This window comes from Pinus tabuliformis, chromosome 7 (genome assembly GCF_031772625.1).
Source record: "Pinus tabuliformis cultivar Carrire ecotype Pingquan chromosome 7, CPIR1, whole genome shotgun sequence".
In the NCBI taxonomy this organism is placed as follows: domain Eukaryota; kingdom Viridiplantae; phylum Streptophyta; class Pinopsida; order Pinales; family Pinaceae; genus Pinus; species Pinus tabuliformis.
This window is the reverse complement of record NC_142293.1, coordinates 1,698,540,321-1,698,551,104: the sequence shown is the minus strand read 5'-3', so window position 1 is coordinate 1,698,551,104 and position 10,784 is coordinate 1,698,540,321. Positions and strand designations below refer to the sequence as shown.

Below are 10,784 nucleotides of genomic sequence, written 5' to 3'. Positions count from 1 at the left end.
GACAAACGACATGGAATGCCTATAACAACTTGGGTTGAGTTACTAGTCCTGGAAGTCTTAGTTGGAAAAATGCTCTGGAAGCCCTATAACAACCTGGGTTTAGTTACTAGTCCTAGAAGCCTTGGTTGGACAAATGCTTTGGAAGCCTGGTGACAACTATGGGTTGAGTTACTAATCCTAGAAACCTTGGTTGGAAAAACACTCTAGAAGCCTGACGTTAGCTGTGGGTTGAGTTACTAGTCCTGGAAGCTGGGTTGGAACAAACGCTTGGAGCCCTAGAAGGCTTGGGTAGAGACCAATCTAGTGATGGTTTGTGATGTTCGACCATGAGGTGGAATCACTGTTTGATGGGTTGAGGTGGTTTGGCCTTTGGAAGCCCTGGTTCGGTTTTGATGGATTGTTCCATGAGATCCCACATTCATGCTTGGAATATGGCATGGGGGTGACTGGCTGAAGAGAGATTTGGCTCAGGCATGTCAATGGTCGGGTGGTTCGTGGAAGTTCCAAACCTGGTCGACCTTTGCATCATTAGTATGAGGTTATTTCTCCTTGTTAATTCATGAGTATTATATTGGTTTATATGTGGATTATATGGTTGTTGTTTCCTTGGTATTTCTGTTGTTATTATGTTGGTTATGAACATGTATTATGACAGTGGTTATGTATGGTCCCCATCATGTTTTCACTTGTAAATGAATGAACAATGTATCTATGGCCTAATAGATGAAATTACAGCTAATGTGTTGAGGCATCAATGTTTGTTAGCGATTCTTAGATAAGTATGAGACCCCTATGCTCAGTTTTTTTGTTAAGACCTGTAGCTTTCATGTTTGTGACATGTTTGACGACATGCCTGTCATGGCTAGTAGGGGTCCAATCTAGTCCTTGTTGATGTTTTTGAAAAATTATCTTTTTTTCGTTGTGAAATTTCATTTCTAAAGGTGTCATTGAGTTCTGGGCAGTGACGAGGGCTCTAGGCCTGGAAAAGTGGCACAAATCCCGGAGTCGCAGGCTCAGCACTGGGGAAAAATGTCCTTGGACATTCCCTTGCCCTTGTTGTGGGAGCGTCTGGATTCTCCTAGATGCACCCTTTTCGATATCAAGGGAGCATCCAAGGGTTTGATGCACTAAAACTTCAGTTGGTCTCAGGGGCTAGTTACCTGAGTGGTTAGGATGGGTCCTGGGAGTTTTGTTGTTGATGCGGAAGGTTTGTGTGATGTCTTCCATTAGTTCCACTTCCTTAGCTGACACATAGGGAGTCGAATCATATCATAGTAACTTCTCGTCACATGTTTACCTCGGTTTGAAGGTTACTTGGGTAGATGTGGGAGGAGGGTATTACACTGGAAGCCTTGGAACAACTTGGGTTGAATTACTAGTCTTGGAGCCTAGGTTGGGACAAACACTCTAGAGCCCTTGGTGGGTTGAGTTACTAGTACCTAGAGTTGGTTTGGACAAATGCTTTGGAGCCCTGGATGACTGTGGGTTGAGTTACTAGTTCTTGGATCCCTGGACAACTTGGGTAGAGACAGATCTGGTTGGTATTAGCAATGTCCAACCATGAGGTGGAACCACTAGTTGAGGGTTGAGGTGGTTTGGCCTTTGGAAGCCCTGATTTGGTTTTGTTTGGTTTATTCCATGAGATCCCACATTCATGCTTGGAATATGGCATGGGGGTGATTCACTGAAAGAGAGATTTTGTTCAGCCCAATCTATGGTCAGGTGGTACATGGAAGCCTCTGACTCGGTTAGTATTTTCATATGTTAATAAGAGTTATTCTTCTATTGTGATTCATGTATTTTTGTAGTGATTATGTTGGTGATGTTATGGATGGGTTGCCATGGTTTATATGTTGGTTATATGTTGTTTATATGATGTGTTTCATCTATGGCTCTTGTCATGAATTGGTTATCTATTGATCAGTTGATGAATGTATGGATTAATAAGTGTTGTTGCAACTATGTGGACAGGGCACAAGGTCTTCTCAGTGATTCTCAGATGAATCTAAGACTTTTATGATTAGATATGCATTCATGACCTATATCTTACATGTTTTCCACATGTTTGATGAAATGTATGTTATGTTCTATGCAGTCTAGGTCAAGTTCTACCTTCAAGTTTGTATGTTTAGCCTTGTTGTCATGTCGTTAATGTTTTTAAGAAGTCTCAGGAAGTTATGGGCAATGGTTTGGAGGCTGACCTGGAATTGAGGTTATGATCTCAAGACTGCACCCTCTGAACTGGACAATTTGGGTCACAACCGCACTTATGCAAGCTTGTGAGTGCAGTTGGAGGCCTTCAACCTCGTGGAGGCCTTGTCATCCATGCAGTTGGGGGTTAAGTTGTGTGAAAAGGGAGCCCCAACTTAGGGTTTGGTCACCTGGGGTGTTTCTTTGGCCCTTGAGTGTCCCTGTAGCCCTGTGGAATGTTGCGAGTTGTCAATCGGTGGTTAGCTATAGGACCCACTTCCTTAACTAGAGTTAGGAGGTTGGTTCATGTCATAGTAGCTCTCGTCTCATGTTTACCCTAGCAGGCCAATGAAATTGGGTAAATGTGGGAGGCGTGGTTACATAATGAGTGTTTAAACTCTAATTGCGTAGGATCTTGGGCACATGAGTGGCTAAACAATTGTTTAACATGTAAGAAGAAAGTAAGTGCAAAATGAGCTTAAAGTTGTGAGAAATTTGGAAATTATCATCTACACTACAACGCCATAGAGAAAAAGGAGCAACTCCACTGAAATGGTAGTTGCCTAACTTGTGATGCTGATTTTTTCCAAGCCAAAGCACTGAGGACCAGGTCAACAAAGAACGATAATTAGAGCTATTGCAGGCCACTGTTGACGAGACATATTGGTTGCATTAGTCATCAACTGCTTTGAAGTTGAGCTCGATCTAGGTGAGAATGTGTAGAGCCATGACCAAAATTAACATTGCCTGGTACTTTAAACAAGTGGAGTCCCAACTGACAGATTGTTTGCATGAAATATAATTAAGTTCTGAGTGGAGGATGCTTAGAGTATTAATGTTTTGAATGACGATCTAAATGCAATTTGGAGTAATACATTCTTATTTACCATGGGGGAATGATACCATGTCCCTTGGTCCTTTGGCTAAGTGGGACGATGACAACTTGCCCACCCCCTTCTTTGTCTTAGAAAGCACCTTGGACAGATGCTTAATTAATAAAGTTAACTAAAATGCAAAAAATATAAAACTGAAAGGAATATAAGCATCATCCACAATAGACACAAATATTTTCCTTGGGAAACCCTTACATGAGAAAACCCAGCTAGAAGGCTGCTTTGCTCTCTTTTCTTTGCTATGGAAAATGTGCAACTTCAAATCAAGAGGTAATCTCTATGGAATCACCTAAGACCCATGACTTGGAAGGTTGTTATAGAATATTAATCCCCTCTATTATGCTATTTTGTTTTCCTACTCTCAGTTGCTTTGTTCTATATAGAACAAAATCCAATAGCATCAAATGGAACCCCCACTCCTCTTAGTGGCCCGATTTATAACATAGCCAATAGCCAACCAGGTGTAAGGTTTGACTCTTTCAACTTTCAACTAGAGTTTTGGGTTTGAACCTTCCAAAGTCTTCTTCATAGCCCACATGTGGCTAGCCCCATATGCATGAATAATAAAGTTGACGTGGCATCCATTGGAACTATAGTGGTCAAACATGGTAGGTCAACTTGTAAGAAGCATAAATTTTGCATATGAACATTTACATGATTCTTGCATGGTTGGAAAGGTCTCTGAGTGTAAAAAAATTTCTTGGGGTCTAGAGCAAAAGCGTGAAAGTTTGGCCCCCAAAACCATCATTTAATGCCTCAAAATGGCCATGGAAGGTTTTAGAGCACAACTCTCCAAATTGGGACTCATCGGTAAAGATGATCTTGTAAGTTAATTCCTCCAATTTTTCCACTCTAAAAGCATTGAGATAGATGACAAGCAATATGATGATCTAATCCATATTAGTTATGTTTATAAAATCACTAATTTTTCCATTTTAAATGTTACCTCCACTAGTGCTAGGGATTAAAGAGGGAAGAAAATTTGAAGCATTTATAACTATAATGTTTACCTCTAAAACTGATTGCCAATCTACACAAAATGGAGATCCTCAATCAACACTTGCAATTGAATCTTCTAGAACAACATGAGCAAGAGTCATAATACAATAACAACCTAAGTTATTTCAAATCCACAAATTGCAAGCCCTGAATTATTGGCACTTGTCAATATCCCTACCATATAATTCTCCTACATTGAAGCTACTACTATCGTTAGTAATTTTTTAGTGGTGGGTTTCTTTCCATGCTCACAGTGCTCTTCTCCTCATTGTTACAACTTAAGCTAATCAAGTTACAACTCTTTAGTGACAAGGTCTATTCGTTTGCGAGCAAAGATAGAAAATATGACTAGGCTCCATGCATAATTTGTGTTGATCTTAATCATTCAAATCTTTGCATTGTGCTATGACATTAATAAAGTAGATAAATCACAAAAGTAAAATGCATTTTTTGTGCCATCTTAAGTTTTGATAGAGAAAATTCACCATCTCCTTAGTAATGAGTTGTAAATAAAAGAAATAGTTAATTTTAAAAAAAAAAATGTTGCATTTAACTTTTAGCCATGGTTACCTTTAATTATTTTTTAAAAATATATTATTATTATTTTAAATTATTAAAGATAATTTTTTTAATTAATTATTACTATGTACATTTATTTTTAAATTTATTAAATATAAACAAACTATTCCTTTTTTAACTAAATTAAATGCAAGAAAGATTAACCTATTAGAAAATGCTATCACCATGATTACATTAAATGCAAAAAGATCTACCCACTAACAAATGCTATCACCATAATTGTGATGAGTTCAGTTTAACTTGAGCTTGAAAACTTCTTAAGATAAGATAATTGGGTTCCCCAAAAATAACTTTGGTCTTCAATCCCTCTCCATAAAATTTAAACTAAACCTAACTCAATCCAATTAATCTAGACTTCATAAATTTAAAGATAAACAAACTTACATTCAGGTATTCAAAATTTATTGATCCCATCCGTAAAATTGAAATAAAATAACATATTTCCATATAATCCTTTTTAAAACAATAAAAACACTCAATAATTACGCCGTAAGGCGTTTCCCTCTGAAATGAACTCCCCCAAATGCCTTTCTGTCCTAATTGTAGCCGTTAGATCTTTTGTTAGACGATTGAACAAAAATCAGTCGTCTGATTTAATAAAAAATGTTTTAAAACATTAAAAAAAATTTTAAAACATTCCACTTTCCACTTGACATCTGTGCGCCGAGCATGGGAAAAGCCCCTGATTCCAGTGTCGTCTGGACTGCATATTCTTGCAAGGATTACTCCTAACTCATTCAGAGAAAATACCAGAAGGGCTTCGATGACTGCAAAGATTGCTTCAATCTTCAAGGCCGGGAGAAAACCAGGTAGGTAAATGGCAGTGGCTCCATGGATTACTCTGTCGAGGAGACCATGCAGAGCATATATGTACATTCATACGGATCTAGGCAGTTCCATGTAGTTTACAAAACAGTTCCATATGTTCATGCAGATAGGGTCGTGCAATCCATAAAGCAACACAATCCAGACATACAGCATGTCGTATCTTCTCGGGCCAACTATGCTGCTCAGTTTAGGGTGATTTGTTGACCATAGAGCTGCTGGATTTTAGCACACTGTGAAGGTTTCTTCGTAAGTGTTTTTGAAAGAATGAAAATCTGATTTTGAAGGAGAAATTACCTCTGTATGTGTGAAACTGTTTTATGCTTCCACTATTTAATTTCCAGCTATTGTGTGATTGATGATATGGCCTGAAATTTAATTTCTGGTTAATTAAATTCAGCAAGTTATTTGTTTATTTAAGATCATAACGACATTAGTCATCCGGCTATTCTTACTGTAGTGTGCCCTACCCTAATGGCAGTAACCCTCAAAGGGATGAGGCCAACGATCATGCATGTTGGATTTTGAGAAGTGCAGGTGTGTCCGCTTTCTAATATTAAGAAGTCCACCAGGATTTCATTTTTCACTGTTGTGTCCACTGTGACCTACCCAAATGGCAAGAGTCTCAAAGGGCAGAGGATGTGTGATGGTGCATATTAGATACTAGGCAGTCCTCTTGAATTCCTTTCTTGTTGTAGTCTGCCCTAAACTAATGGTAGGAGTTTCAAAGGGATGAGACTGTGCGATGGCGCATGTCAGACACTAAGCATTCCATCAGTGTTCAGTTCATAATGTAGTGTGACCTGTCCTGATCCCTAACGGTAGGAAGTCTCAAAGGAATGAGGATGGGAAATGGTGCATATTCATTTTGAGTAGTGGGTGTGTCTACTTTCTAAAAATAAACTGTCCACGAGGATTCCATTCTTACTGTAGTATGCCCTATCCTCATGGCAGGAATCTCAAAGGGGATGAGATTGGGGTAATGATGCATATTGGATACCATGCAGTCCACCCATATTACATTCTTACTATAATGGACCCTACCCAAATGGCAGGAAATCTCAAAGGCACGAGGCTGGGAGACAGGGTATAATGTATTTTGAGAAGTTCAGGCGTGTCTACTAAATCTCGAAGGTATGAGGCTGGTTGATGGTGGATACTGAATCCTAGGCAGTCCCCCAGGGTTACATTCTTGCTGTAGTGTGTTCTATCTGAAGGCAAGAGTCTCAAAGGGGCGAGGCTGGGTGATGATGCGTATTGGATATTAAGCAGTCCACCAGGATTGCGTTCTTCCTGTAGTCTGTCCCACCCTAATGGCGGTGGCTCCATGGATTACTCTGTCGACGAGGTCTTGAATTTGAAGAAGAAGACAATTCGAATTGGGTTGGACATCGGAGGAGGAACAAGAACTTTCGCCGTGAGAATGAGGGAGTGGAATGTAACAATTATTACGACTTCCATGAACTTGAACAGGCCCTTCAACAGTTTCATTGCCTCTAGAGGGGTTATTCCCATGTATATCACTATAACACAGAGGCTGCCATTCTTTGAAAATACTTTGGACATTGTTCATTCTATGCATGTCTTGAGCAATTGGATTCCCTCACAGCATGCTGCCAGGCGGTCCCATGATATGACGGGGCCATCGGGTAAGCAAACATGAAAATATAAGGGGGCGAAGAAGGGAAAAATCGAAAGTATGTACAGGTGGGTTGAGCAGATTTGCCACTGGGTATCATCGAGATTGCCACTGGGCATCATCGAGATTGCATGTTTCGATCACCCATTCAGGAACTATCGGTGGTCCTTTCCATTTTGTTGTCAAAAAATTTCCTCCGATTCGAACGCAGACAAATTGATTAGAAACCCACTCAGCCATTGGCATTCCCTCCTTTTTTTCGAGGCTTCGATCACATTTCTCTTATCTTCTCTGTACTAGGTGAATTGGGTCTCAGCCATAATCGAGCTTTGGGTTTCAGTCATAATCGAGCTTTGGGTTTCAGTTATAATCGAGCTTTGAAATCTGCAGAAAGGAGGTTATTGAGAGAAGAATAAGTGGATTTGCAGGTTGCTGCGAATTTGATGATTTTGATTGAATGTGCTAATTAACATAATGGAAGAATAGGGAAAATCGAACTTGGGAGCTTGTCTTTTATTTATATTCAGCTTGATTATATATATATATATATATATATATATATATATATATATATATATATTTTAGTTCGAGTGAAGCGGCATCATGGTGCAGGGAGCAATTTAGGGCAGCTTTTATGATAGCAATAATAAGAACTGAACCTTGTTTTTGGGCCTAGATTTAACCGTGGTGGAAATGGAGCCGGGTTTTAGGAGAGAGTTTTTAGCAATCATGGCTAGCGATCTTATGACTAAATATCACGATGGCACTACAAAAATAGATGTGGATGAAACTGCTGGTGAAGAACGCCATCTAAGACACAAGCGCACCAAGTATCATCTGGTAATTTTCCCAGTGAATAATGCTCATTGTTTATATTTTTATTTTTCAAGTCCTTTATTTGAGTTTTAGCTTTTTTTTTTATTACGAATCTGGCCTGCATGAACATACCCATCATTGATTATGTTGAGTTTGATTATATGTTGTAGTATGAGTTATAAAACCAACAAATAGACTTTAATCCTATGGTTGTTACAGGACATATTCATTGTTCTTTTCATTTTTATGGAGTGCAGTTTGCTTTGGGTGAGTCTTTATTTTTGAAATAAATGGATCAGGGTTTGTCTCTAGGCCGAAAGGAGCCTAAAGGTATCCATATCAGCAGCCTGTGAGAATACAGATGGAGTTGGGGAGAGTGATTTGGAGAGGGACCTGGTTCACCATGATTGCAACGAGTGAAATGAAATGTTTGAAAATTTCTAAGAAGCTGGTGCAGAGCTGCTAAGCCACATCTAGAAAGCAAAACCAAATAAACATCTCTCCTTAGGACATGCAGAGATGGAGTTAAAGATTTTTAAGTTTTTAACCATTCAATTTACCTCCCTTTTTCCAACGGCTATGATGTTTGAAAATTTATGCAGAACTGCTAAGCCTCATCTATAATGTGAGTGGAACATAAGCATAAAGTTAAGATTGAGCCTTGAGCTTTGCTAGTGCAAAACCAAATAAACATCTCTCCTTAGGACCTGTAGAGGTGGAGTAAAAGAGTCTTTAAGTTTTTAACTATTCAATTCACCTCCCTTTTTCCAACGGCTATGTTGAAATGTTTTGAGAAAAGTGATTTGAAGAGTACCCTGGGTCACCAAGACTGTTATGAATGAAAGTGTAAATGGATAAGCAATTGGTTGAAACCTCCCAGAGTACTTCAAGAATGTTGGTGACTTACAAGTATGAAGCTATGTTTGAGCCCTGAAATTCTGTTGGGCAAAATTAAATAAAACATCATTTGCTCAAAATACGTTTTTGCCCAAAATCTGTTTAAATCGTCAATAATACGATGTTTGCCGTATTAGTGGCACTCTGAATTTGTTTACAACCTCAAATAGATTTTTGTTTTTACCTGGTTGGTCATTAATAAATTTTGAATGTCTTGAGAATCTTGATTTTTTTATAGGGTATCAAGAATTGAATATATGTCTTTTGACATTGTTGAGGAATTTAAGAAAGTTGTGTGCTTCTACAAAACTTCGTTGAGGCATTGCATGGTGTGGATTTCCTTAGTTTGTTTTTGTATCTACCTTCTATTCTCTTTGGCAATGATGCTTCTATTTCATGTTTTGGTGGATTAGCAGGGGAGCCCTGTAACAAGCACGGCATTCTCTCCAGGATTTTTGTTGCATCCATTCGAGGAGGCTAGTCCATTGGGTTTAACGCTGAAGAAAACACCTTCATTCATAGAACTTATTCAAATGAATCTTTCTGAAGGGGACTCAGCAGCTCCCTTAGCTATAAATAATTCCAGCCTGGAGGTGGGGATAAAGAATGAATCAAAGTGTGCACCAGGACCGGCTATTGCTGACAAGTACAAGGCCTCAAACTTCCCAGCGTTGGTTTTGAGAATTGGTTCTTGGGAGGTAATATGCATAAGAAATTAATACAGCTAAGTTTGCATATTAAATTCTTCAATCTTGTCAGAACATATTAAATATTTTTTGTTCACCTGAACAAGCCTTTTGATAGCCACTGATGGAAACTCATGATATGGTAGTAAGTAATGCACATTTAGCAAGATTGCATTGACATAAAGATGCTGATGATGCCAGCGTATTTCAAGATATGAAGGAGACTTGGTGGTAAAATGCTATGATGCAAAGCGTAGACTTGTTTGGGAAGTCCTGGAGGGTGGTTTGAAGAGAAATATGGAGATTCATTGGTCAGATATAACCTCTTTGAATACCAGTTGTCCCGACAATGAACCTGGTACCCTAGAGATTGAAGTAAGCATCAGGTTTTGCTTATTTTTTGTGTCCTACTTGAGGCGGAGTTGAAGTGCAGGTGCTTTTGATATTTCTATACCAGTATCTTTTCTTCTGTATCATACAGGTACGACTTCCATGAACTTGAACGGGCCCTTCAACAGTTTCATTGCCTCCAGAGGGGTTATTCCCATGTATATCACTATAACACAGAGGCTGCCATTCTTTGAAAATACTTTGGACATTGTTCATTCTATGCATGTCTTGAGCAATTGGATTCCCTCACAGCTGCTGGAATTTGTACTCTATGATATCTACAGGATTCTGAGGCCTGGAGGCCTGTTCTGGCTAGATCATTTTTTCTGCACAAAGGATCAGCTGAAGATCTATGTGCCCATGATTGAGCAGCTAGGGTATAAGAAGCTGAAATGGTCTGTTGCCCCTAAGTTGGATAGAGGGCCCGAGCTCAAAGAAATGTATATCTCTGCTGTCTTGGAGAAGCCACTTAAGAGGCAGTGCGCAGGCTACTTGTAGATGCAGTTTTAAGTTTCATGGGCTTAAGGCCCCTTAACTTAAAACAAATAAACATTTCTCTCTGTAATGTATTTTAATTTTCAATTATGGGAATATATATGATGCCCTTGCCTGTTTTTAAGATATTTGCCACTTTCAGTGTATGGTTCATGTATCTGGGTTTGATTTAGGGCTCCAAGATTTTCATATTCATATTAATATATAAAACACATCTGCAATATGAATTTCTGGATTTTCTACCGTGCCATGGTTTTCATTGATTTTTGAAAAAATGTGGATGGTTCGTCTGTAATGGTCAAGGGCTGAAATTCAATGGCCATGTTTAGTAGGTTTTGACTGCAATGGCGAAACTGCAAATTAACTGGAATTCAT

General features: G+C 38.9%; 1 pseudogene; it reads left to right on the top strand.

Annotated features, from left to right (window-relative positions):
• The first annotated feature begins 5,330 nt into the window (after positions 1-5,330).
• LOC149255069 (putative methyltransferase At1g29790 pseudogene) lies at positions 5,331-10,446 on the top strand (annotated as a pseudogene).
• Positions 10,447-10,784: the final 338 nt, after the last annotated feature.